This window comes from Carassius auratus, chromosome 13 (genome assembly GCF_003368295.1).
Source record: "Carassius auratus strain Wakin chromosome 13, ASM336829v1, whole genome shotgun sequence".
NCBI classification, from domain to species: Eukaryota; Metazoa; Chordata; class Actinopteri; order Cypriniformes; family Cyprinidae; genus Carassius; species Carassius auratus.
Genome location: NC_039255.1, coordinates 24232204 through 24258701, shown reverse-complemented (window position 1 = coordinate 24258701; position 26498 = coordinate 24232204). Strand labels below are relative to the sequence as shown.

General features: G+C 42.3%; 1 pseudogene; it reads left to right on the top strand.

The window, feature by feature from the left end:
• LOC113113133 (3-hydroxymethyl-3-methylglutaryl-CoA lyase, cytoplasmic-like) overlaps positions 1 to 26303 on the top strand; it is a 58555-nt pseudogene extending 32252 nt beyond the window's left edge.
• Positions 26304 to 26498: the final 195 nt, after the last annotated feature.

Here is a 26498-nt window from a genome sequence, read left to right as displayed (position 1 = left end):
TGCGGAGATGACAGGTCTACTATTAGGCGTTTCTTACCAGAAAATTTTCTCGTAGCCACTCCGATTGGGCTGACTCTGAACGTTTTGAAGGGGGGGGTATTGAAGGGCCCGATCATGAAGCCTGACTCGACTTCTTTTTTGATGAGGTTAGCTACTATATCGGGCTCTGCGAGGGCGGATTGGAGATTACGGCAGACAGTGTTTTGGGTAAGCTCGCAAACGACGCCCGGGTTAAAACCGTGTTTGAGGCCAGACAGGAGATAATTAGTAAATTCTTTGTCGGGATGGTGTGCTAGTTCAATGGTCATGCGAAAAATATTCACAGTAGTCGATAGGTAATTTTTAGATTTTTTATTTACGGCTTTATGCACGGGGCAAACTATGCGTGCATGAGCACCGCCACAGAACTTGCAGGAGTGTAGATAGCGGCAATGCTGTCTGATGCATTTCCCGTTGTTGAAGGCGATGCATAGCTGTGTGCTTTCTTCTCCTGGTTGGGCTAGGCGTGAGTTTGCTGAGGTAACTGATTTTGGGACATAGCTGGTGGATTTTGCCGGGGGAGTAAGAGAGTGTTGGGTTGCGTCCGGGTTTATTTGTGGGCAGGTTGTGGTGGAGTGAGCCACGGACCTGCAGATTGCGCACGAAATGCTCCTACAGCCTTGGAATACGCGACTGTGCAAGTCGGAGTCGATCGCTCCCCAGTAAGGGCACTGGTTCCACTGAGCTATTCGGATGGCACATTTAGCGGAAAAAAGCTTGTGGTAAGTGTAGAAGTGCCCCCCTCCGTAGGACAACGCGAGTTCGGCTATTATTGACAAATAATCATTTAGTTCGCGTCGCCTGTGGGGGAAGGCTGAGCAGATTATCTCGGTGTAGCGGTTGAATGCGATGGTGAATTCGGAGAAGGAGAGAAGTCGAGATGAAAGGGGATTTGGATTTTTTAGCGTGACTGAGAAGTCCCCGCAGTCTATTTGGCGGTTTGAATCGGATGTGGGCAGGAGAGAAAGGAGAGACGAGAGATCTACATCCGCACCTGCTAATATCTGTGCCCGAATGCTGTGGGTCACTTGGGGAGGTTCGAGGGCGTTCGGCCAAACGTTAGCATGAGCGGCGGGCTCGGAGCTCGGCAGAGCGGGAGGCGGGGCATTGTGTGACAGCCAGTTCGACCAAGCGCTAGTTTGGACCGCGGGCACGAAGCTGGAGGAAGCGGGAGGCGGCGTTGTATGTGGCGAACTGTTCGGCCAAGCGCTTGCCTGGGATGCGGTGTTGGTATCGAAAGTTCCGTATGGAGGGGCTGCGATGGGTGGAGGAGGCGGCCAGGAGCCTCCTTGGGCTTCGGCGCCCTGTGCTGTTGGAATTGGAGCCGCGGAAGGAGGCTGAGCTCCGGGCGACATAGCGAGCGCCCTTGCGGTTGGAACCGGGGCGCGGCCCAGGCTTGCTGAAGGCCTCTTGCTACGACTTGATAGCCGCTGCGAGCTAGGCCTAGCGGCGGAGGATGGTGGAGTGCTTTGAGGCGAATTTTGAGGTACTCCTTTCTTTTGTCGTTTCTTTGGTACGGGGGTTGACTGGGGAGAAATGTTATTATTTAGATTTTTTGTATACAAGTCGTAAAGTTCGGATTTGTTTAACTTGCTTGATGGTGTGATGTCGTTTTTGGACAGGGCCTGCCTCAGACTCGACACCGTCCATTTGTCGATTAGCGGAATCGTATGCCTGGCCGAGCGGTAGGAGGACGCGGGGGAGTCAGCCGCGGTTCTCGCCGGAGGCGGCGAAGGTAGGCCTAGGCGTCTTGGGAGGCGAGTAGCTGCTCGCACCGTACCGCGCCCGCGGGTTGGAGCCTGGGGCTCGATTAGGTTGCCACGCCGGGAAGGGGTGGCCTTGGAGCCGGCTGGCTGCAGTGATGGGGCTGGGGAAGAGCTGGATGAGTCTTCTGACGAGGAATCTCGGTTTTGGGACATGGTGCATGCGGACCAAAATGCTGATAAACCGTCAATGGATAGAGGTAAGTCAGCGATATTTATACTGTGGGATTGATTACTTGATTGTGGTCCACCTGTGATGATTAGGCTAAGTATCTGACGCGCTCCTCCCGAATCTTCATAGATAATTACATAAGTTTACCCAATATGCAAGAGAAAGTTTTAACCTCCTAAGATTTAAAGGCATCTCCCCTACTTCTACTTGCAGCGCTGGGATAGGTGATGTTCGGAAGGCTCCACTACACAGCCGAAGAGCTTTGGCCTGCACCCTGTCCAGTTCAGCTAATGTAGTTTTTGCTGCTGTTTTATATACTGTACTTCAATAGTCAAACACTGATTGGATTAATGCAACATAAATTGTTTTCAAAGAAGAGCCTGACGCTCCCCAGTTATACCCTGAAAGACACTTTAAAATATTGATTGCTTTCTTACATTTGTCTACCATTTCTGAACATGATTTTTAAAAGTTAGTTTACTATCAAACCACACACCAAGATATCTTAAGTCATTAACCTGTTTGAGAGATTGTCCATATATCTTAAGATCTATTGTGGGTTTTACCCTTTTCTTAGAAAAACAGATGAATTGCGTTTTTTCCACTGACAGGTGGAACCCCCAGTCAAATGACCATTTTCAAACCTGACTAATTGCTGTTTGCATCCTTTGCTGTAAATTGTCAATATTACGGCCCCTTACCCACAATGCTCCATCATCTGCATATAATGCCCTGTTTATTCTTTGGTTCACTCCATCAAACACATCATTAATCATTATATTAAACAGAATTGGACTGCATACACTACCTTGTGGGGTGCCATTTTCGATTGTGTACGTGCTTGATGACTCAGACTGTATCCTGACCTCTATAGTTCTACCCTTTAAAAAATCTTTTATCCAGTTGAACATTTTACCTCCTATTTCCATTTTATTCAACTTAATTAAAAGTCCTTCTTTCCACAGCATATCATAAGCCTTCTCTATATCAAAAAAGGTTGCCAAAACAGATTCTTTGTTAACTTGTGCTTTACGTATCTCATTCTCCAGGCAGACTACAGGATCCATAGTTGTTCTTCCATTACGAAATCCACTCTAATATGGTGTGATCAGCCCTCTGCTTTCTAATTTGTACACTAACCTTTTAGTAATCATCCTCTCCATGAGTTTACAAAGGTTAGACGTTAAAGCTATTGGTCTGTAACTTTTGACATTCATTTTATCCTTTCCTGGTTTCCTTATAGGGACTATTACTGAGTGTTTCCACCCAGTAGGCAGTTTTCCTCGTTCCCAAATTTTGTTGTATAAAACCAGTATAAAATGTTTTGCCTCATCAGATATTTCTTCAATCATTTTATAGCATATCCCATCTCTCCCTGGTGAGGTATTTTTAACACCTATCAATGCTCTTTTTAGTTCAAACAGTGTGAAATCTGCATCTAGTGAACTCTTCCCCGCCATTTTCATCCCCAGCATATCTTTATTTTCTTCAATGATCCTCTTTCTTATATCTAGCTCTTCACTGGAGAGATTCTGTGAACTATGTATGCTTACAAAGGATTTTGCAAGCATCTCCGCTTTTTCTCTATTGGTTACTGCCTCAGTGAAATTATCTCTTAATACTGGTAGTGAAAAGTCCCTTCTTATGCCACCCATCTTTCTGATCATTCCCCATATGTCAATTAATCTTATGATTCTTTTGGCTTTAGCCTGTGTTCTTTTATACTCCAATAAATTAAAAAATGAATGATTAGATTTAACAATTTTAAAGGCTTTATTCCTGTTTTTAACAGCCTCTCTACATTCATCAGACCACCATGGTACCATTTTCTTCTTCTTTGCTCCAGATGTTTTACCTATTGTTTCCTCTGCTGACTCATATATTATGTTAATAATCATATTATTCAATTCCTCAGTGTCGTCACTCAAATTTGGCATGACTTCAATTAATTTGCTGCTTGTTTTAAAATTATACAGCCCCCAATTGGCCCTTTTCATTCTCCACCTTGAAATCCAATTTTCTTCAAAACTAATGTTTTGACTCCTTATTTTAATCCAGATAGGATAATGATAACTGCCCATTGCATTATCACTGTTCACATCCCATATGCAAGTACCTGCTAGTTGTTGCAACACAAAAGTAAGATCAATTGCAGATTCTACACCATGAGCTACATCATACCTAGTACCTCTTCCATCATTTAGACACACTAACTGATTATCATCCATAAACTTCTCAATGATATACCCATCTCTATCTGTTTTATCACATCCCCACAGGGTATTATATGCATTCAAATCTCCACATACTATAACTTTGGAGTTTTCCACATCACATACACTCTCCAACATGTCCCTAGTTATTTTTTGACAAGGATTATAAAAGTTTATAATTCAAATTTTTGTTTTATTGACCCATGCCTCAATTATAATTATCTCAAGCTCCAGCTTGTGAATAGCATCACTAACCTTCAAAGGATTTGATGTACAAGGAGATTGAAATCGCAGAATAAATTTAATTTCAGAACTTTGTTGTTCCTCTCCCTTATCTCCATCAGATTCTCTCTGCTTTCTTTTAATTTTTTTCAGATTCACTATCCTCCATTCTTCATTGTTTGAATTTCCCTCGTTACCCGTGTCTACCTCAATCTCATTTCCTTCATCCACGTCACTTCCTGCACCTCCCGGATCACACCTTATTCCTCCAAACTCAGCCATTCCCCCGCCCCGATCTAAAAACGACCAATCTACTACTTCTACTCTCTACACCAGTTTTATCAATCAGAGTATTACTCCTTGTTGCCCCCTCATGGTGGGTAGTAGAGGTATAATGAAAAAAAAAAAACATGTTAATAGGTTTGACTGTTACAATATTTAAAAAGCAATGATTTAAACCTCAGGCTACGATATGATACGAATGAATGGAACAAGCAGCGCGCTGACCAATCAAACAGCCGCGCTGCGCGTCTCAGTCTCTCAAAAACCAAACCAGTTCTCTCTCAAGAGCAGGCTAATAATCAACTTAGATGCGGATACATTTTCTATTTGGCCTACATGTTTGCATCTTTATATTTTGCTGGTTTGCCTGGCACACGCACATTTGTTTAGTGAAGTTCACAAAAAGACTCGCTTAAAGAGTTCTGAGTAATGAAAGTGTGATTTTAATTGATCCAGTCGTGTTCAAATGATCACTAAACATTTGTCATTTTTTTAATTTTTATTATTTACATATGTAATTAGGATATCAATTAATGAGCATTTATTGATAAGAACTAGTGTTTTCATTTACAGTAGCATGAAAAACGAGTAGTCAAGTAACTTTATTTTTTAAATAAGAAATTGACTAGCAGAAATCAGTAGTTCTGCAACCCCTAATAAGCATGTTTTAAATCATTCTTCTATGACCGCCATCAATCCGTAGCAGTGAATGAAGAGATATCATATCGATCACAAGTGTAGTATGGAGTACCTCAAGGCTCAGTACTAGAGTTGATACTTATATATATATATATACAGGTCCTTCTCAAAAAAATAGCATATACCATAATGAAAATATTAAAAATTAAACTTTCATATATTTTAGATTCATTGCACACCAACTGAAATATTTCAGGTCTTTTATTGTTTTAATACTGATGATTTTGGCATACAGCTAATGAAAACCCAAAATTCCTATCTCAAAAAATTAGCATATTTCATCCGACCAATAAAAGAAAAGTGTTTTTATTATCAAAAAAGTCAACCTTCAAATAATTATGTTCAGTTATGCACTCAATACTTGGTCGGGAATCCTTTTGCAGAAATGACTGCTTCAATGCGGCGTGGCATCGAGGCAACCAGCCTGTGGCACTGCTGAGGTGTTATGGAGGCCCAGGATGCTTCAATAGGGGCCTTAAGCTTATCCAGAGTGTTGGGTCTTGCTTCTCTCAACTTTCTCTTCACAATATCCCACAGATTCTCTATGGGGTTCAGGTCAGGAGAGTTGGCAGGCCAATTGAGCACAGTAATACCATGGTCAGTAAACCATTTACCAGTGGTTTTGTCACTGTGAGCAGATGCCAGGTTGTGCTGAAAAACGAAATATTCATCTCCATAAAGCTTTTCAGCAGATGGAAGCATGAAGTGCTCCAAAATCTCCTGATAACTAGCTGCATTGACCCTGCCCTTGATAAAACACAGTGGACCAACACCAGCAGCTGACATGGCACCCCAAACCATCACTGACTGTGGGTACTTGACACTGGACTTCAGGCATTTTGGCATTTCCTTCTCCCCAGTCTTCCTCCAGACTCTGGCACCTTGATTTCCGAATGACATGCAAAATTTGCTTTCATCCGAAAAAAGTACTTTGGACCACTGAGCAACAGTCCAGTGCTGCTTCTCTGTAGCCCAGGTCAGGCGCTTCTGCCGCTGTTTCTGGTTTAAAAGTGTCTTGACCTGGGGAATGCGGCACCTGTAGCCCATTTCCTGCACACGCCTGTGCACAGTGGCTCTGGATGTTTCTACTCCAGACTCAGTCCACTGCTTCCGCAGGTCCCCCAATGTCTGGAATCGGTCCTTCTCCACAATCTTCCTTAGGGTCCGGTCACCTCTTCTCGTTGTGCAGCGTTTTTTGTCCACACTTTTTCCTTCCCACAGACTTCCCACTGAGGTGCCTTGATACAGCACTCTGGGAACAGCCTATTCGTTCAGAAATGTCTTTCTGTGTCTTACCCTCTCGCTTGAGGGTGTCAATGATTGCGGTTTTGAGTAATGAACCAGGCTGGGAGTTTTTAAAAGCCTCAGGAATCTTTTGCAGGTGTTTAGAGTTAATTGATTCAGATGATTAGGTTAATAGCTCGTTTAGAGAACCTTTTCATGATATGCTAATTTTTTGTGATAGGAATTTTGGGTTTTCATGAGCTGTATGCCAAACTCATCAGTATTAAAAATATTTCAGTTGTTGTGTAATGAATCTAAAATATATGAAAGTTATGAAATTTTTATCATTACATTATGAAAAATAATGAACTTTATCACAATATGCTAATTTTTTAGAAGGACCTGTATATTGTATATATATATATTACTGTATATTACGTAAATTCTATTGATATATATATATATATATATATATATATATATATATATATATATATATATATATATTTATAAATTTACTTGTAAACAAATGCAGTAATAAAGAACATTTTTGATTAATTTAGTTTTTTGTCACCCCGTATATATATCCATTAAGTTAAATTTGAGAGTAATTTTTTTTTCTTTGAAAGAAACTCCTTATATCTTTACTTCTTTTCATGGCTTGGTACAGCTCTCTTCCCTGCCTTCAAAAGAAACACTTATGTGTGTCTGTTATTCTCAATCTAAAAAAAATAATAATAAAAAATCAAATCGTGAATGAAATGCACAGAATGCATCCATGTCATTTCATGTGTAAATGACTAAGTTAGGCCTGACAATTTAACTGACTATCCAACTGACTTACTCTCATGCATTAACAAGTAACTTGTCACCAGACAATTATTATTATGGAAGATTCTGTGCATTTGGTGCAATCTTGATATGAAACAATCCCAAGACATCTTAGGAGGGGCACCTGGGGTGGCCAATCGAATTTCAGGGGGGGCCAGTACCCGCCCTGGCCACCACATAGACCCGCCCCTGGCAGTGATAAGAAACTATTGAGAATTACCATAAACTATGATAGATAAATAATTAAATTAATAAATGAAATACAATTTGAAGATAAGTCTGGTAATGAGAATTTGGAAGGAAATGTGTATATAATAAAAACCTAATTCACAATGCAAGCAAACAAATAAGTCAGTCAGTCTTTCCTAAATGCTTGTGCCCCATAGCGAGAGGTCAGTGAAAAGGTCACGTGCTAGAATTTAAAATTTGGATTCTTTAGCCACAGGCCTGAGGGCAGGTCAGCTCTCCCTAGTGTAAAGTCATGTCAGGGCAATGATGCACTGCTCAAGTAGAGACCACATTTCAATGAACAATAAAAAAAAAAAAAATAATAATAATAATAAAAAAGAAAGGTATTTAGGAAAGCTTTACGACATTATTTCAGTGATATTTTTCTGTGAAGTTGCTTTGAAGAAATTGTGGAAAGTCCTACAGTATACAATAAATGAATGAATAAATAAATAAAAGAATTGTCTCCCGAATGTATATGCATTTTGTTCAATCCCAGTGGACTAAATGGGGCTACAGTATGCATATATGCAAGTTCACCCTCATGCAATAGCATGTCATACAAAGGAAATGTTGTCATTCACACCCATGCCAGCATATGCACTCGATAGAGGTGTTTACATGAGTCACATATATTCAGGTGATATGTTCTTTACCTTGGCGCTGAAACCATGAACCATAGAGGCCATTCATGCTGTAGGGCCCTATGAAATATAATTTCCATCTTTACTTTAAAAAAGGTCATTTATTTTCTATTTTGTCTTTCTACAGGTCACTCAGAAATCTGTTACCAAGGGAAAGCTGTGTCTTGCTTTTGTAGAGACAGCTTTATTAATTTATTGCATGGAAGCTCTTTCCCAAATCGGAAAGCTGTCAGCACACTGGGTTTCCCACAAACGTAATTTCTTGTGGAAATGTCAAAATTAACTCTGTTTCACAGAAAACAGACCACTCTGCATTGTGCCTTTCAGACTTTTCATTCATACGTGCAAGAACACATCGGCTGAGGTGGTCATTGTTCACATCAAATTCTAGCATCCTCCAAAATTCCTTGTCTTCTTTAACTCATGAGCTTTCCGCCCACGCCTGCAACTACACCACAACCTTTGCAGGGCTCCAGTATGAAGACTCTTGGGCCAATAGTGTGATCTGTGATTTTAACCACATATGGTTTTCAAGCCAAGCTAAACTAATTGAATGGTTTCAATTTGGAGTTCCTGACCACTGTTAGCTGAACGTCATGTCCTTGCACAGTGTTCAGAGTCAGCAAATCTGGAGCAATTCCCTGTATGCTTTTGTCGGTTTCAGGCCCTCTGCCTTCTCACAGTGGGTGGACGCAGAAAGGCCTGGCTATGTAGCAAACTACCACTCCGTGTTTATGCAACAAAGCTTCTGCCCTGCAGAATATTTTGCCCTGACGCGAAAAGTCAAAAGCCCATGTCTGGAAATCTGCAGTACAGTGAAAAGCGGCATGGGTTCCTTTCTCCTTGCCAACAAAAACAACAATTACAAGCGACTCAGACGGCCCAGCTATGAAATAGGGCCTTGTTGCTGAGAAAAGTTAGCAATTAGGGGCACTGTTCAGCAAAGCAAAGCAGCTTTTATTATTATTTATTTTTACTTTTTTGGTAAGTTAGTCATTCCCCATAGGTCTGCATGGTCTGAATGTCACTTCTTATTGATTTTCAATACCGCGATAGCGAGGTCAAAAGCATGATAGGAGCATTAATTTCACTGTTCTGTTGGATTCCATCCCCACTTACCCCCTCCTGACATCTGGCTTCGCCTGAGAAATTGAAAAATGTCTTTAATATTCTCATGACAGTCAAGACGACATATGGAAAACATTGTAATACCTTAATCTGCAATACTTCTAAAGAGAGATTGGAGAGGAGGGGGAGTGGGGGGGGGGGGTTGCAGATAGATGCTTGGCTTTCTAATTTGTAGGTTTCAGAAGTTCTTCTGGGTAGCCAGATGTCATACAAGACCAGAGACACGCCAATATACTGTCCATTACTCACTTTTTTCCACACCTGCCGATAGCTAGTAAATCAAAACTACTGCAGGGAATAAGCTGTCAACTGATTTAAAGTGGTAATTCAGCCCAAAATGTAAATTCTGTCATTTACGCACCCTCACGTTGTTTCAAACCCATTTTTCTTATTTAGATTATAAAGGGTGAATATTTGAAGAATTTCTTAGCATTGTTCTAGAATATCCATATGATTGTGGACTACATTCTAAATCCCCTGAAGCCATAGGATAGATTTTATTTGGGGGTGGTCATAAACTTTTTTTGTATTATTGTAAATTGCTGTTTGAAAGCATTGTTATTTAGCATCTAACAAAGATGTGGTTTGTCATCTTGGGTGTTCACTGTAGGTCCATGTTTTGGTTAATTTACACTCTAAACAAAAAGTGATTTAGGTTAACCTTTCTGTTCAGTGACATTTCTGCAAAATTATATTACGCTGCTTTTTGCACATTTTGAGACATTTTTATATGGTAATGTCCAGCGAGTGGCACTAATAGTGCATTTAGTTCCCTTTCAGTTGGTCACTCTCGATGTCACGTCGGATGACCAACGAATTGAGATCTCGCTTGGAGAGACCAATCTACTTAGAGTGTAAACTACAATTATTTCATCCATCTGCAACTGATCACAGTGTGAGCTTAAAAAGGCAGCAGTTGCAACGCATATTCAGCTTTTTGTTTTGGAGCCAAGAGATCACATCGTTTTGCACACATATGGCTGCACTACCCACGTTTGTGTTGCAGGTGGCCATCTACCCTGTGCGCTTCAGCATGATTAAATAGCTTTTTCCCTAAAAGAGCATTCACAGGTGTGTCTTTTTAAAAATTACATTGCTTGGCAAATTCTACATTGCCTCTTTGTATATATGATGTGGGTCTTGCTATAGGTGGTATTTGTAGACAGGGACTACTTCAGGCAGTAGCACAGGTGGTCTGAGGGTAACAGTGAAGGCAAACCCTCCAACGATTTAACTCTCAGGGTACCATTGCTCCTGTTGCACTCTGGCAACCAGTTGAGCCGCTAAAGGAACGTGCTGGGCCCTCTATAAAGAGTGTACCAGCAGTATCCTTTGGTGCTCCTCCCGACAACCAGATGTTGATCACTGAATCGGAGGGAGAGCTCTTTGGAGAGAAAGATTTGGCTGTGGTGGTAAGGCCTGAATCAGATCTTGGGTATGCCTTCCCAGGGCCACCTGAAGGGTTGGATTTCTCCTCCTTCACCACCCTCGATGGTGGTGCAGCTATAGGATATATGGTGGTCCTCCCGGTGGAGCAGTCAGTTGTGATGCAATTGTGTCCTAATTTTGCCTCCACCCAGCAGGGTGAACCATGCCTCCCCTCCCAGGTCTGTAGGTACTCAACTGGCCAGCGATGCTTATATGGACTGTGGAGAAGCTGCCTCCGCCTTACATGCTACAGCGTTAAGGTTCTTCAGGCTAAGGCACTGCACGAGGGTGGTCTGGACCCAGAAGTTTTCAGCCAACAGATCTACTGACCTCATGCTACGAGCGATGAAGGTCATTGCGTGGTCTCTGGGCCATGCAGTGTCCTCTATGGTGGTCCAGAAGTGCCAAAACCGGCTGGGTCTGGTTGATATGAAGGATGTTGACAAAGTTTGGTTCCTTAATACCCCTGTATCCCAGACTGGTCTCTTTGGCAATGCGGTCGAGAGCCTTGCCCAGCAGCTCTTCACCTCCAGCAAGTGGCGCTGTGGAGCTGGGCATAGGCAGGCCACCCCACCTTTCCGGGCCCCTGTCAAACCTGGCAGTGAGCAGAAGAGCAAGATGCCCTGGGATGGGTGACCAAGAGAAGGAGGAATCTGCTCTTGGGGATGAAGGCACATCTCCCTCCCCAGGAGAAGGGCCGGGTAGAGAATCTGGAAAATCTCAATGAGAGATTTTTCCAGGGTCACGGGAGGGACCAACACTGGGCCAAACTCATCCTCCTCCATCACCAGCAGGCACCAGCGGGTGGTTGAGAGCATCAATGAAGTCCCTACTCATTCAACTTCTGCCAATCTTTGGAACCAGGTAAGTATTTCACTGCACACTCAGACCCCTCTTTGGTCAGCTCACTGTTCTACTGTTGGTACAGTGGTGGTGTTGTTGGTCCCACTTGCACTGTATCTGGGTGCCTGGCTAGCACTACCTAGCCCGTCTCGCTGGCTTCCACGGACCATCAGCCTCGGCTATGCAATTCAGTCCCCCCAGCATCCCCCAAATTTCAGAGGTATTCACTTCACAACAGTGAAGGCAGCTGATGCTCCTGTCTTGCAGTCCTACTGGTGAAGGATGCGATAGAGCCAGTACCTCCAGCAGATATAAACATGGGGTATTACAGTCCCTACTACACTGTACCCAAGAAAGGCACCAATGTTGGACATACTTGTCTTAAATCGTGCCCTTCACCTCTTACCATTCAAGATGCTTATGCAGGAATGCATCTTCGGGATCAGTTGTGCAAACACAGGGACTTGGTGCTCTCGCACCTCAGCCAGTTGAGACTTCAGGTCAACTGGGAAAAGAGCAAACATTCCCCCCGATAATTAAGTATTCCCAACTAAGCAAGCCAGAGGCGACAGTGACAAGGAAGCAAAACTTAATCGGTAAAAGAATGGAGAAATACCTTGGGAGAAAACGTGGGGGGGGGGGGGGGTGTGAAACCAGCAGTTCAAGTCCAGGCTGCAGCAAAGTCAGATTTTCAGAAGAATTATCTGTTTCCTGTGGTCTTGTCCCGATGGCCTTCTAGGAGACATGGCCTTGGCTGTGGATCTGTCTCTGGGGCTCATCTAGTTGTCCTGGTGAGTGTTAAAGGTCTTGTAGCGATCCGGGGAGTGACAATGTTCAACGGTGATCCAGGGCATGGCGGTGAGTAGGCAGCAGGAGAGCATGACAAAGGAACTGCGGTGAGCGAGCCGTGAAAGCGAGGCGTGAAGTCCATGGAAGGTGAGGAGTGGATGGGGTTCAGAGGACGAAGACAATCCAGCAACGAGAAGAAACATGAAACAGGAACGAGAGATCTGTAGACAATAATGGGACTGCATTCAACGCTCTGACAAACACAAGACGAAAGACAGGGCAATATGTAGGGATCGGGTAATGAGTAGCAGCTGGTAATAATTAAATATTAGACACCCACATAAAACAATCAGTGCTGACACAAGACACACACACTCCACCCACTGCAGAGCAAAACCAGAGGCCACGGTTTAACCAACCGTGACAGAAACAGACTAATAATAGCGTAGATGCCAAGTATCAAGTACATCGTGTGTTAAGTGAAGTGTTCCCGGTTCCAGATTTAACAGATTTGAATATTAGAAATGTATTAGTGTGTTATATGTATGCCAGGTTAAAGAGGTGGGTCTTTAATATAGAATTAAACTGAAGAGTGTGTCTGCCTCCCGAACAATGTCAGGTAGGTTATTCCAGAGTTTGGGAGCTTAGTAGGAAAAGGATCTGCCGCCCACAGTTGATTTTGATATTTGGGGTATTATCAAATTGAGTTTTGAGAATGCTTCGGACATGGAGGACTATAGTGCAATATAATCCCATTCAGATACTGAGGTGCTAAACCATTCAGGGCTTTATAAGTAATAAGCGATATTTTAAAATCTATGCGATGTTTGACAGGGAGCCAGTGCAGAGTTGACAGAACCGGGCTAATATGGTCATACTTCCTGGTTCTAGTAAGAACTCTAGCTGCTGCATTTTAGACTAGCTGGAGTTTGTTTATAAAGCATGCAGAAAAATAAAACATTACAATAATCTAACCTTGAGGTAATGAACTTATGAATGAATGTTTCTGCATTTAACAAACCTAGGTTCCTAACTGTTTAGGAAGAATTGACAGACCAGCCATCAAGTCTTAGACAGTGTTCCAGGTTATTGGAAGTGAGCCTTCTTGCACAGACACCGAGACATTTTCTCCAAAACACATGAATATATTTAATACATTGGTTGTTGTAACAGTTTCCAAATAAAAAAAAAAAATGAATTTATATTAATTTAAATAACATGAGTGCCACTAAAAATTTACTGCTCTAATGAACTTGAAAATAACCCCTACCACGTACACAAAATGCTACCTTAACCATAACCAACAATGTTAACAAAATAAAACTTGAGATAAAATCACATATGTTGAAGGAACCATGCTTTTAGCTTGCTTATAGAAGTCACTGATCTCTTTATCATGATTTTGTTTCACAGCACATCTTATGATTTTTTTTTTACATGATAAGCATGATCAAAATGTAGTGTGTTCAGTTCTAATATGTAAGTTTTCGCTTTTATTTTATATAGAAAACAAAGCAGTATGTAGATCTACAGCTGTTTTATTCAGTTTATGGTGAATATTAATTATTTTATTGAACTTGTGCTGGTGCTTATTATTATTTTTATAATGCATAGTATAGTACCCCAAAATATGTCTGTTACATGATCTAGCAAATGTCATTGAATTCAATGTGTATAAATATCACAACTTTGATTTCTTGATTTTGTCCTATAATGTAATACAACACTAATTGTGCTCAAATAAGAACAAGAACAAGAATAAGAACACTGAAACAGTAAATAGACAATGGAGTCTCTGCCACAGCTCAAAGTGAATCTTAATGCGATCTGAGACCACTTTTGGGTCCTGAGTTTAGTTCTTTGAAGAGGGCTTCTGACTGTAACTCGTGTTCCCTTTCAGTCGGTGTGTGGCGCCGATACAGGATGGCTGCCTCCGTGACGTGCTCCGCATATGTTTTTGTGTTTTTGTTAGTTTGTCCTGTCTTTAGTTATATTCCTGCCATCAGTTTCACCAGGGATGAACTGCTGAACATTCGGCAGAACGCACCACAAGATGTTTTTCCGGATTTCAATTATTCAGACGTTTTAGTGAACATTGTTATCGGAGGAGCAGCGGCGCTGATCAAACGCTTCAGGACGCGCAGAAGGGGGAAGCGAGCGGGAGCGCTCGTCAGAATCAGGAAGCACGGATTTCGAACGCCGTTGCCTAGCATCCATCTGGCAAATCTCCGCTCTCTACCCAACAAAACGGACGAACTCCTTCTGCTTTCTCGGACAAATAAGGATTTCACACACTCTGCTGCTCTGTGTTTCACGGAAACCTGGCTGAATGACACCATACCGGACAGCGGACTGCTCAAATCTCGAAACACTCTTCATTAACTGCAAGCCGTTCTATTCGACCGCGGGAGTTTCACTCGTTCATTCTGGTCAGTGTTTAGATCCCTCCGCAAGCGCATGTGAGCTCAGCTTTACAGAAACTCGCTGATCAGATCACAGAGACAGAACAACATCACCCGGACTCTGTTTTAATAATTCTCGGGGACTTTAATAAAGCCAATCTCTCCCGTGAACTTCCAAAATACAGACAGCATGTTACATGTCCCACAAGAGACAGTAATATATTGGATCACTGTTACACCACAATAAAGGATGCATTTCACTCTGTTCCACAAGCAGCTTTGGGACGTTCTGGTCACCTTCTGGTTCATCTTATACCGTCCTACAGGCAGAAACGAAAATCAGCTAAACCTGTATCAAGGACTGTAAAAAGATGGACTAATGAAGCAGAGCAGGATTTACAATCTTGTTTTGACCTCACTGATTGGAGTGTTTTTGAAGCTGCTGCCACCGATCTGGATGAACTCACAGAGACCGTAACATCATATATCGGTTTCTGTGAGGATATGTGTATTCCTACAAAGACTCAACTAATTTACAATAATGACAAACCGTGGTTCACTGCAAAACTCAGACAGCTCCGTCAGGCCAAAGAAGATGCTTACGTGAAGGGGGACAATGTCTTGTATAAACAGGCTAAATACACACTGGAAAAAGAGATCAAAGTGGCAAAGAGGAACTATTCTGAAAAAATAAGGACTCAGTTCACTTCCAACGACTCAGCATCAGTGTGGAAAAGTCTAAAGAAGATCACCAATTACAAGACACCACCCCCCAGCACTGTGGAGAATCAACGACTGGCAGACGATCTGAACGAGTTTTACTGCAGGTTTGAAAGAACACCCATCACCTGCCCTGAACGCCTCCCCACACAACCATTCACACCATTCACAACTCCTGCATCCAGCCCTGAATGCCTCTCCAAACAAACATTCACACCACTAACAACTCCTGCAACCCATCCCGAACACCTCTCCAATCAAGCACTCTCAACATTCACACCTCCTGCATCCCCCCTCTCCCCCACACCTGCAATTCAGATCAGCGAGGATGCAGTGCGCCAGGTCTTCTGGAAGCAGAAAAGGAAAAAAGCACCGGGCCCAGATTGTGTTACACCAGCCTGTCTAAAAAAATCCTGTGCTGACCAGCTGGCCCCCATCTTCACACGGATTTTCAACAGATCGCTGGAGCTGTGCGAATTCCCTTCATGCTTCAAATGCTCCACCATCATCCCCATCCCTAAGAAAACCAAAATTACAGGACTAAATGACTACAGGCCTGTGGCTCTAACGTCTGTAGTCATGAAGTCATTTGAGAAACTGGTGCTGGGCCACCTGAAGGACATCACTGGGCCCTTGCTGGATCCTCTTCAGTTTGCCTACAGAGCAAACAGGTCTGTGGGCGATGCAGTAAACATCGGACTGCATTATGTTCTGCAACACCTAGACAGACCGGGGACTTATGTGAGGATCCTGTTTGTGGACTTCAGCTCGGCCTTCAACACGATCATCCCAAACCTCCTCCTGCCCAAACTAAATCAGCTCTCCGTGCCCACCTCCATCTGTCAGTGGATCAACAGCTTCCTGATAGACAGGCAGCAGCTAGTGAGGTTGGGAAAATACACATCCAGCACCCGTACAATCAGCACCGGAGCTCCCCAGGGCTGCGTTCTCTCCCCACTGCTCTTCTCCCTGTACACTAATGATTGCACATCTAAGGACCCCTCTGTCAAGCTCCTGAAGTTTGCAGACGACATCACACTCATCGGCCTCATTCAGGATGGTGATGAGTCTGCTTACAGACAGGAGGTAAAAGAGCTGGCTGTCTGGTGCACTCTCAACAACCTGGAGCTTAACACGCTCAAAACAGTGGAGATGATCGTGGACTTCAGGAGAAACCCCCCTGCACTCCCCCCACTCACCATCATGAACAGCACTGTGACTGCAGTGGAGTCATTCAGGTTCCTGGGCACCACTATCTCTCAGGACCTGAAGTGGGACATTCACATTGACTCCATTGTGAAAAAGGCCCAGCAGAGGTTGTACTTCCTTCGCCAGCTGAGGAAGTTTAACCTGCCACAGGAGCTGCTGAAACAGTTCTACTCCACCATCATTGAATCCATCCTCTGCACTTCAGTAACTGTCTGGTTCAGCTCAGCTTCTAAATCTGACCTCAGAAGACTACAGAGGGTAGTCCGGACTGCTGAGCGAATCATCGGTACAACCCTCCCTTCTATTCAAGAACTGTACATATCCAGAGTGAGAAAAAGGGCTGTCAAAATCACTCTGGACCCCTCACATCCAGCACACTCCCTCTTTGAACTGTTGCCATCTGGTCGACGCTACAGAACACTGAGCACAAGAACGACCCGACAAAGGACCAGTTTCTTCCCCCAGGCAATCCATCTTATGAACAGCTGATAATAACTGTGAACACACTACACTTTATATTTATATACACATACACTTATTTATCTAACACACATACTTAGTATACACTTAAATTTTGCACATAATACACATTTACATACATAACTGCATTTTGTAATATACCTGCCTACAATTGTCAATTTGTATATTGTCATTCACTATCTACTTATTTGTATTTTTTATTCTTTTATTATGTGTTTTATGTTCTGTCGCTGTCATTCAGTTGTACTGTGGAGCTTCTGTCACGAAAACAAATTCCTCGTATGTGTAAACATACCTGGCAATAAAGCTCATTCTAATTCTGATTCTGATTCTGTCACGTTCTACGTTATGTCAGAAAAAGACTGACAAATGGGATCTCGCCCGAGAGCCCAATCACCTTCGAGTGGTTACAGAACTAGCCAATGGTGCGCCGATTACATTGGTCTGCAGAATTTGCATCATGAGCTCCGCCCTGCAAAGTGGGTATATAAGGAGCAACTCGCGAGCAACTCATATTCAAGCTTTCACTTTGGAGCCGAGCACATCGTTTGCTGCTTCACCAGAGTGTTACAAACAAATCAACTGGTGCTGGTGTGACGGCGGGATTCAGCGGTTCGTCTGGGTTTCCTGCGTCAGCTCCCACATTCCCCTGAGCGCTTCAGCACATAAAAGAGCTATTTCCTTTGAGCTAAGATAGAACGGGCTGAGATTGTGTCTTTTTAAAGATGTCATTTCGCCCGTGTGATTCTGGTTGTGGTCGATATATCACTCCTCGTGACGGCCACCATCGCTGTGTCACATGTCTGGGCTTTCAGCACGCTGCGACTGCTTTTGTTGATGACTCATCTTCTCATTGTGGGGACATTACCATCTCGGCGTTAAGATCGAGACTTGATTACCTTAAGAGGTATAGAGTCCCCTCTGACACACTCCGTTCTAGCTCCTCTTCTCATAAGAGGGTTACTTCGGCTGGTGGCCAGGGTGATCTGAGGGTTACCATGTTGGCATCCCCGACGAGCCAACCTCCACTGGCCACACCCCCCTCACAAACGCTGCAGCCAGTTGAGTTTCCGGAAGAGTTTGCTGGACCCTCTCAGGCTCCTGACATCTCATTCGGGGTTCGGGAGGAGGACCGTATGTCGATCGCCGCATCACAAGGCGAGCATGAGTCCTCGGGAATATGAGGATTCAGCTGTGTTGCCTCCCTCTGGAGTGCCAGCATTTTCCAAGTCCAATCCCAAACAGACGGCCGTGCTTTCCCGGGCAGCGGAGAGCACTGGGCTTGAGTGGAATCCTCCACCCTGTCCCGAGCACTCGAGGCTGGATGATTGGTTCCTGGGGGCTGCTCATGCTGACCGCCAGCACCCCACTCTGGTTCCTTTCTTCCCGGAAGTGCACCAGGAAGTAACCAGTTCATGGAAGGCACCTTTAACTGCCCAAAATCGTTCTGGTACTTCTTCTGCCTTCACTGCCCTCAATGGCAGAGTGGCCAAGGGGTATGCTGGGATTCCCCCAATTGAGCGTACAGTTGTGATGCAACTATGTCCACAGAGCACTTCTCCTTGGGGTGGTGGTCCCAAGCTGCCCTCCAAGGCCTGTAAGTTCTCATCCACACTTGTGGCCAAGGCATACAGATCTGCGGGCCAAGGCTGCTTCTGCCCTGCACACCATGGTCTCCCTTCAAGTTTACTAGGCCAAGCTGCTCAAGCAGCTGCACGCCCCGTGCTGACCTGGGGGTTTTACAGGAGGCACGCACTGCTACCGACCTTGCTCTCCGGGCGACGAAGGTCACTGCGCACTCCTTGGGTCAGGTGGGTCACTGCGCGCTCCTTGGGTCCACTTTGGTGGTCCAGGAGCGGCACCTATGGCTAAACCTGGCAGACATGATGGAGTCTGATCGTGCTCAGATCTTCAACTCCTCAGTATCCAAAGGATGGCCTCTTCGGTGACATGGTAGAGAGCTTTGCCCAGCAGTTCTTTGCCACTCAGAAGCAGTCTGAGGCCATCAGACACATCCCCCCGGCGCATCGCCTCAGCCTGCTCGTCACCAAGGGCGCCCCCCGTGGCCTCCTCCACTCCTGCTCGGCCACAGCAGCAGCCTTCACCCTGGCCGCAGCGAGGAGACAGCCACAGAAGGGGCAGCATAGCCCATCTCTGCCCCAAACCTGCTTAATGTCAGGCCATTCTTGAGATGGGCAACCCGGAATTGGAGACGTCAGCTCATCAGGAGATGGTAGCAGGACCACTTCTTCCCCCGGAGGCGGGCCGGGGGAGAATCCTTTGCCTGAGACAATTCAGAGGTAAGAGAGCGGTTCCACAGAAACTGTTTCAGAGGCTTCTGGGGCATATGGCATCCGTGGCGGCAGTCATACCGCTCCGGTTACTCCATATGAGACCACTTCAGCACTGCCTTCATGACAACTGGGCACACTCCAAGTGACTGTCACTCCAGCATGCCTCTGAACCTTCACCCTGTGGTTGGACATCTCATTTCTAAGGTCTGGCATGCCCCTAGAACCTGTGTCCAGACATGTTGTTGTGTCAACAGATGCCTCTGCCACATGCTGGAGTGCCATGTGTAATGGGCATGCTGCATCAGGCTCCTGGATGGGTCCCCGACTTCAGTGGCATGTCAATTGGCTCGGAAAGTTCATGGAATGTTAGGTACTTTGCCACTGCAGGAGGTAGCTACCATCATTTCAGCTAGAGCCGTGTCCACCAGACACATCTATGCTTTGAAGTGGAACCTCTTTGTCACTTGGTGTTCTTCACGGCGTGAGGACCCCTGGAAATGCCAGATCGGGTCAGTGCTTTCCTTTCTTCAGGAGGAGTTGGAACGAAGGCTGTCTCCTTCCACCCCTCAAGGTCTATGTTGCCGCCAATTCAGCTCACCATGTCCCTGTTGAAGGTAAGTCTCTTGGGAAGCACGATCTGATCATCAGGTTCCTGAAAGGAGCAAGGAGGCTCAATCCACCTCGCCCTCAGCAAGTTCCCTCTTGGGACCTCGCTGTGGTTCTATCTGCACTGCAGAGGGCTCCTTTCAAAACCTTACTCTCAGTAGAGCTAAAGTTTATATCTTTGAAAACTGCCCTCCTGACGGCTTTGGCACCTGCAGGCATTTTCAGTTGATGAAGCTTGCCTGGAATTCAGGCAGGCCAACTCTCATGTTATCTTGAGAACCCGGCCTGGGTACGTGCCCAAAGTTCCCACCACTCCTTTTAGGGATCAGGTGGTGAGCTTGCAAGCGTTGACTCTGGAGTAGGCAGACCCAGCCCTGGCGCTGCTCCGTCCAGTACGTGTGCTCCGCACTTACGTAGACAGAACTCAGTGCCTTAGGACCTCAGACCAGCTCTTTGTCTGTTACGGAGGCCAGCAGAAGGGAAGGCTGTCTCCAAGCAGAGGTTATCCCACTGGATAGTGGATGCTATTGTCCTGGCTTATCAGGCTCAAGACATGCCATGCCCCCTCTAGTAGTGAGCCCTCACTCAACTAGGAGTGTAGCTTCCTCCTGGGTGCTGGCGCATGGCGCCTCGCTAACAGACATCTGTAGAGCTGCGGGCTGGGCGACACCGTGTCCTCCTGGGTACTCACTCCTTTGGGCCAGTAAGGACCTGCTCAGTGTCAATCCACTTGCTGCGCTATTCCACTCTGCGGACTGGATGCATGCGCTATTCCCCTCAGGTGAGTTCCTCAGTTCAGAACCCTGGGTTCTTCCAGCACTGTTGATGTCCAGCACTTGTGTACATGCCCCTTCGGTCAGCCCTGTGTGGGACTAGGTGCCTCCATGTCTTATGATTCCCCTTTCAGGGCAATCCCATGTGTGTATGTCCACATTAAGTCTCTTCGCAGCAAGTGTCTTTCCCTTGGCAAGCCCCTTGCCAACTTGGTCGTTGAAACTTCCACCCTGCAGACCAAGGTACTCGACGTACCATTGGCTCGTTTTGCAACCACTCGAAGGTGACTGGGCTCTCGGGCGTGATCCCATTCTTCAGTCTCTTTCTGACGTAACGTCTCCGTTCCCTCCTTCAGGGAACAAGGGTTAAATACGTAACTGCGACGTTTCATAAACTCATAAAACCATAAAAGCAACTTGACAGAGTTTGTTGAGGTCCATTTGAGTTCGGTAACAGGACTGCGTCTAATTCTTTGCTAAACAAAAACTTCTGGGTATTTGGTTTAGCGCTCCAACAAAAGCAAAGACATGCAAGACTGGCCCAGAATGCATCATTAATTCTCTTATGGAGGCCAGACACTTGTGGTCCACTGTAAAAAATGCCTTTTTTCCATACCCTGTTGAAATTCTACAATTACTCTGATTATGAACATTGTGCAATCCAAACTGCCGCTGTGAAAGTTCATGGAGACAGTAGACACATTTACAGGTGATTATTTTTGCATTTGTGTGTGCTGTATTTATTCAGGACAACTGAAGACTGAGGCATTGTACTCAAGGTTAAACCGTAGTGCCGCAGTGTGATTAACACTGAATTATTATGTTGCTTTGGGTTCAAACGGTTCTCCTTTTTGCCAAAACCAAGTATATTTCACATAAGGAAGTCTGGTTTTAGAAAAGGGAGTGCTGCCCACCAAAGGTCATTTATGATTGTTTTTTTTCCCATTTCGTGTTATCCCTTGCTCACATTCAACCTTGAAAGAACACATTTATTACATTAAAATAAATCTCCTGATTTACCCTCACGTTTTCCTTAATAAGTGATTAACATCCAGACTAGAATTACTGTAGCATCATATTCGGCTTCAGATAATGCCTGTTTAAATGGGACTTCCGAGAAATATGTAGTCCAACAGAAGGTGCATGTGCTCCATAACGTACCAGATGTTCCGTATATATGTCCTGGAAAAAGAGTATCATGTAAATACCTTGAGATAATGACAGCCATTGTTTTCAGATTGAACACCCCCTAGGTCTCATGGGTTGGTTCTCACCGGTCTTGTTCATTTGTGTGTGGCAGATGGGGGTTTCTGTGGTCGACTCCTTGGTTGCAGGCCTCGGAGGATGCCCGAATGGCAAGGGAGCATCTGGCAATGCTTCTTCTGAGGATGTTTTATATATGTTACATGGTCTTGGAACCGTAAGTCTCGGTTTTCAATGTTTATCACTAAGAATTCATGTGAATAAACAATGACACTACTGGGCACTTAAGATACACCATAAATGTCTGAATGTCATTTGATGCAGAAAATCAACTTTTCTCAAAACTGTTTCTGCATTAACCATAAATTTTACAATCAATTTTTAACCAAGGACATTAAGCATTAATTTTACAGACATTTCTGTTAATTAAAAAAAAACAAATCAAAAAACAAAGCAGTTTTAAATTATAAATACAGATAAAACACTTGTAAAAAAAATCCCTTCACAATTTTCACAGATTTGTTTTTTCGGAGTGCAGTTCCCCTCATATGGGAATTCAGAATGTTAATTTATTTCCCTTGAAATAAATCATACTTACCTGCAATTGGTTCTCGTCGTGTTTCAAGCGTCTCGTAACGTGACAGACGCTTGAAACACGACGAGAACCAATTGCAGGTAAGTATGATTTATTTCAAGGGATAATCCAGAGGGGTAAACAGTCCAGGCAGGGGTCGAAACCAAAACATCAATCCACATACAACAAGACACGAACACAAGGCAAGGCAGAGCAAGGCAAGACGAGAGTTGACGGACATGAATGATACATAACATTAAACAAGGACTCCGTAACATAGACTAAGACAGACTGGGTATTTATACACAGAAGGATAATGGGGAAACAGGAGACAGGTGGGGTGAACAATCAATTACGTAACAAGGAGGAAGGTGACCATATAAGGGAACAGGAAGTGATCTGGGACAGACACCGTGAGAAGGAGGACATCTAGTGGAACCCCGGGGAACAACAACCCAGACACTGTGACATTTAAATACCTAGCCTATATGGTTAAATTAAATAAGTTATAACAAATAAATAATGTTTTAAATGTTTAGATTTAATGTAATGACTACATCATTTAAGTTTTATCCAAAACAGACTTGCTGCTGTAGTTTTGTAAGTCTGAATCACTAAACCACAGCTCTATTTTAACATTGGCTCATCAGATGACTTATTCCGTTGCCACTGTCAATCATAGCAATGACTCGCGCCATTCGCCATTCGTGTTTGTCATTCCTGAAACGGTATACGTAAATGTTTGTTTATCTTAGACAAACAAAACTTTTCTCCAAATTGTGAATGGATTATGTAGAGAAACAAACAAAGGGCGCACCCCATAGGGCACAGTACCATTTGACCGGAAATGACTTAGCTGGCCTATCTAAAACCAGGAAGTAACCTTGCATAAGGTTAATAGTGTAATCTATTAACTACACATAAAAACCTAACATTTTACTGAAGTCATGCACTGATCTATAGTACAGAACTGGATTGCTCATGACATCATGAAAATGATGCCGCCGTGCTGCCAGACTGGTAATCCCTAGTGTGCGTAAACCACTGGGTTTCAGGAACATATATTTACGCTTCCACACATATATATTCTTTATTCTTACATACCTACATTCTATATATATATATATATATATATATATATATATATATACATATATATATATATATATATATATATATATATATATATATACATACATACATACATACATACATGCATACAGTTAGAGGAATTTATAGCTAAAATAAATAAAGGTGAGACTGATAGATAAATAAATAAATAAATAAATAAATAAATAAATAAATAAATAAAAGATGAGACTTGAAAGTGACTATATACCTAAATATCTTTTATTTATTTATTATTATTATTTTTTGTATCTATATCAATATCTTTTACAGCTTTGTAACCTGAGATTGTTTGGAAGTTTCATTTCTTTATTTAAAGTTTTTTTGTAATTTTGTGAATTTTTTAAAACCATAAAACATTCATGCTTCAAGCTGACACTGATAGGTTTCCAGGGTACTTCTTTCATTACTTTATATTTCTTTGGATCTAGTTTAAATACAGGTGGGATGTGCTCTGTGTAAACATTTCATTTTATCACTTGTGGTCTGGTCTTATTTACTCTTCTCTACATGTCATGCTTATCAAGTGCTCAAATTGTTTTGGGTGAGTGTTAAAGCAGCAATCTGTTTGCCTTTATTACCTCTACTTGAGAAGGTAATAGATATTCAGCCCTTTTCACTCTCAGGTGTATACAAACGAAAGCAAACAGATGGACACAGCTGTTTATTATAGCACACTGCCATGACTTGATCCCCAGATGATTTAACAATTGAAGGCAAGGCCAAGCCTATTATAGAAAATGCAGAATTACATTGACATAACAAACTGATGTGTAATTTTCATTTATTTTCTCCCCCATTCCATTGTTCCCCTGTCTTTTTTTGTTTTTACACCTGTCCTCTTTATCTTTTTCAAATTCTTCTCCAGTGTGGCTGTATGTTTCAAGCTTTTACAATCAATCTGAGACAACAGAAGGTCTACTGTTGGCCGAGGAATATCTAATATAACAGATAACAGATTTATTGCAAAGATGACATTTTATCACACTACCAATTTAGAATTCACTTCGCTCTTCAGAATGAGCCTTTTTTTTTTTTAATGTTTGTAAATGCAGACTGCACGGCTTGATGCTTGATTTTATACACTTGTGGCAAGGGGTCTGATTGAAATTCATGTACGCCTACTTAGAAAATAATATGAGAGGCTGAAGCCATAATTCATTCTGGCACTCTAATGAACTTACATTCTTGTTTCACATACATATGTTTTTGCTTACACATTAACACTTTTACTTTTCAAAACATACATATTCTGGGTTTCAGGCACATACATACATACATATATATGTATATATATATATATATATATATATATATATATATATATATATATATATATATATATATACAGTACAGACCAAAAGTTTGGAAACATTACTATTTTTTAAATGTTTTTGAAATAAGTTTCTTCTGCTCATCAAGCCTGCATTTATTTGATCAAAATAAGTAATACTGTGAAATATTATTACAACTTAAAATAATAGTTTTCTATTTGAATATGCTTTTAAAAAATAATTTACTTCTGTGATGCAAAGCTGAATTTTCAGCATCATTACTCCAATCTTCAGTGTCACATGTAACATCCAGTCGATCACATGATCATTTAGAAATCATTCTAATATTCTGATTTATTATGAGTGTTGGAAACAATTCTGCTGTCTAATATATTTGATGAATAAAAGGTTAAAAGAACTGCATTTATAAAAAAAAAAAACAAATCTAATAATATATATTATAATAATATATTTTCTTTACTATCACTTTTTAGCAATTTAACTCATCCTTGCTGAATAAAAATATAGATTTTATTTAAAAAAAAAGAAAAATTACTGACCCCAAATTACTGACCAGTAGCGTATATTGTTATTACAAAATATTTATATTTTAAAAACATAGCTTTTTTTATTATTATTTTTTTTAAGTTTTATTCATAAAAGTATCCTAAAAAAGTATCACATGTTCTGAAAAAAATATTAAGCAGCAGACCTGTTTCCAACTTTGATAATGAATCATCATATTAGAATGATTTCTAAAGGATCATTTGATAATGATCCTAAAAATTCAGCTTTGCATCACAGAAATAAATGATAAATTAAAGTATAATAAATTTAGAACCAATTATTTTAAATTGTAATGATATATCACAATATTACATTTGTTTCTGTATTTTTGGTCAAATAAATGCAGGCTTGATGAGCAGAAGAAACTTCTTTAAAAAACATTAAAAATAGTAACGTTTCCAAACTTTTGGTCTGTACTGTGTGTATATATATATATATATATATATATATATATATATATATATATATATATATATATATATATATATATATAAGGGGTACAAAACACATAAACTACACCGATTTTCTCGTTGCATTATATGTTGTATATTAAACTCAAAAGGTGTAACCATGGAGAGATTTAAGGTAATACAGTTACCTATTAGGATGTATTAGAACTATGGCTAAATTTATGAAAAATACAATTAATTAAAATATGTATTATAATGCATTGTAAACACAGACATAAAGTAAACGTTACCTAAGCACATCCTAATGAAATATATAACAGTGTGTTCTTTATTCTTTATTTGTATAGCAGTTT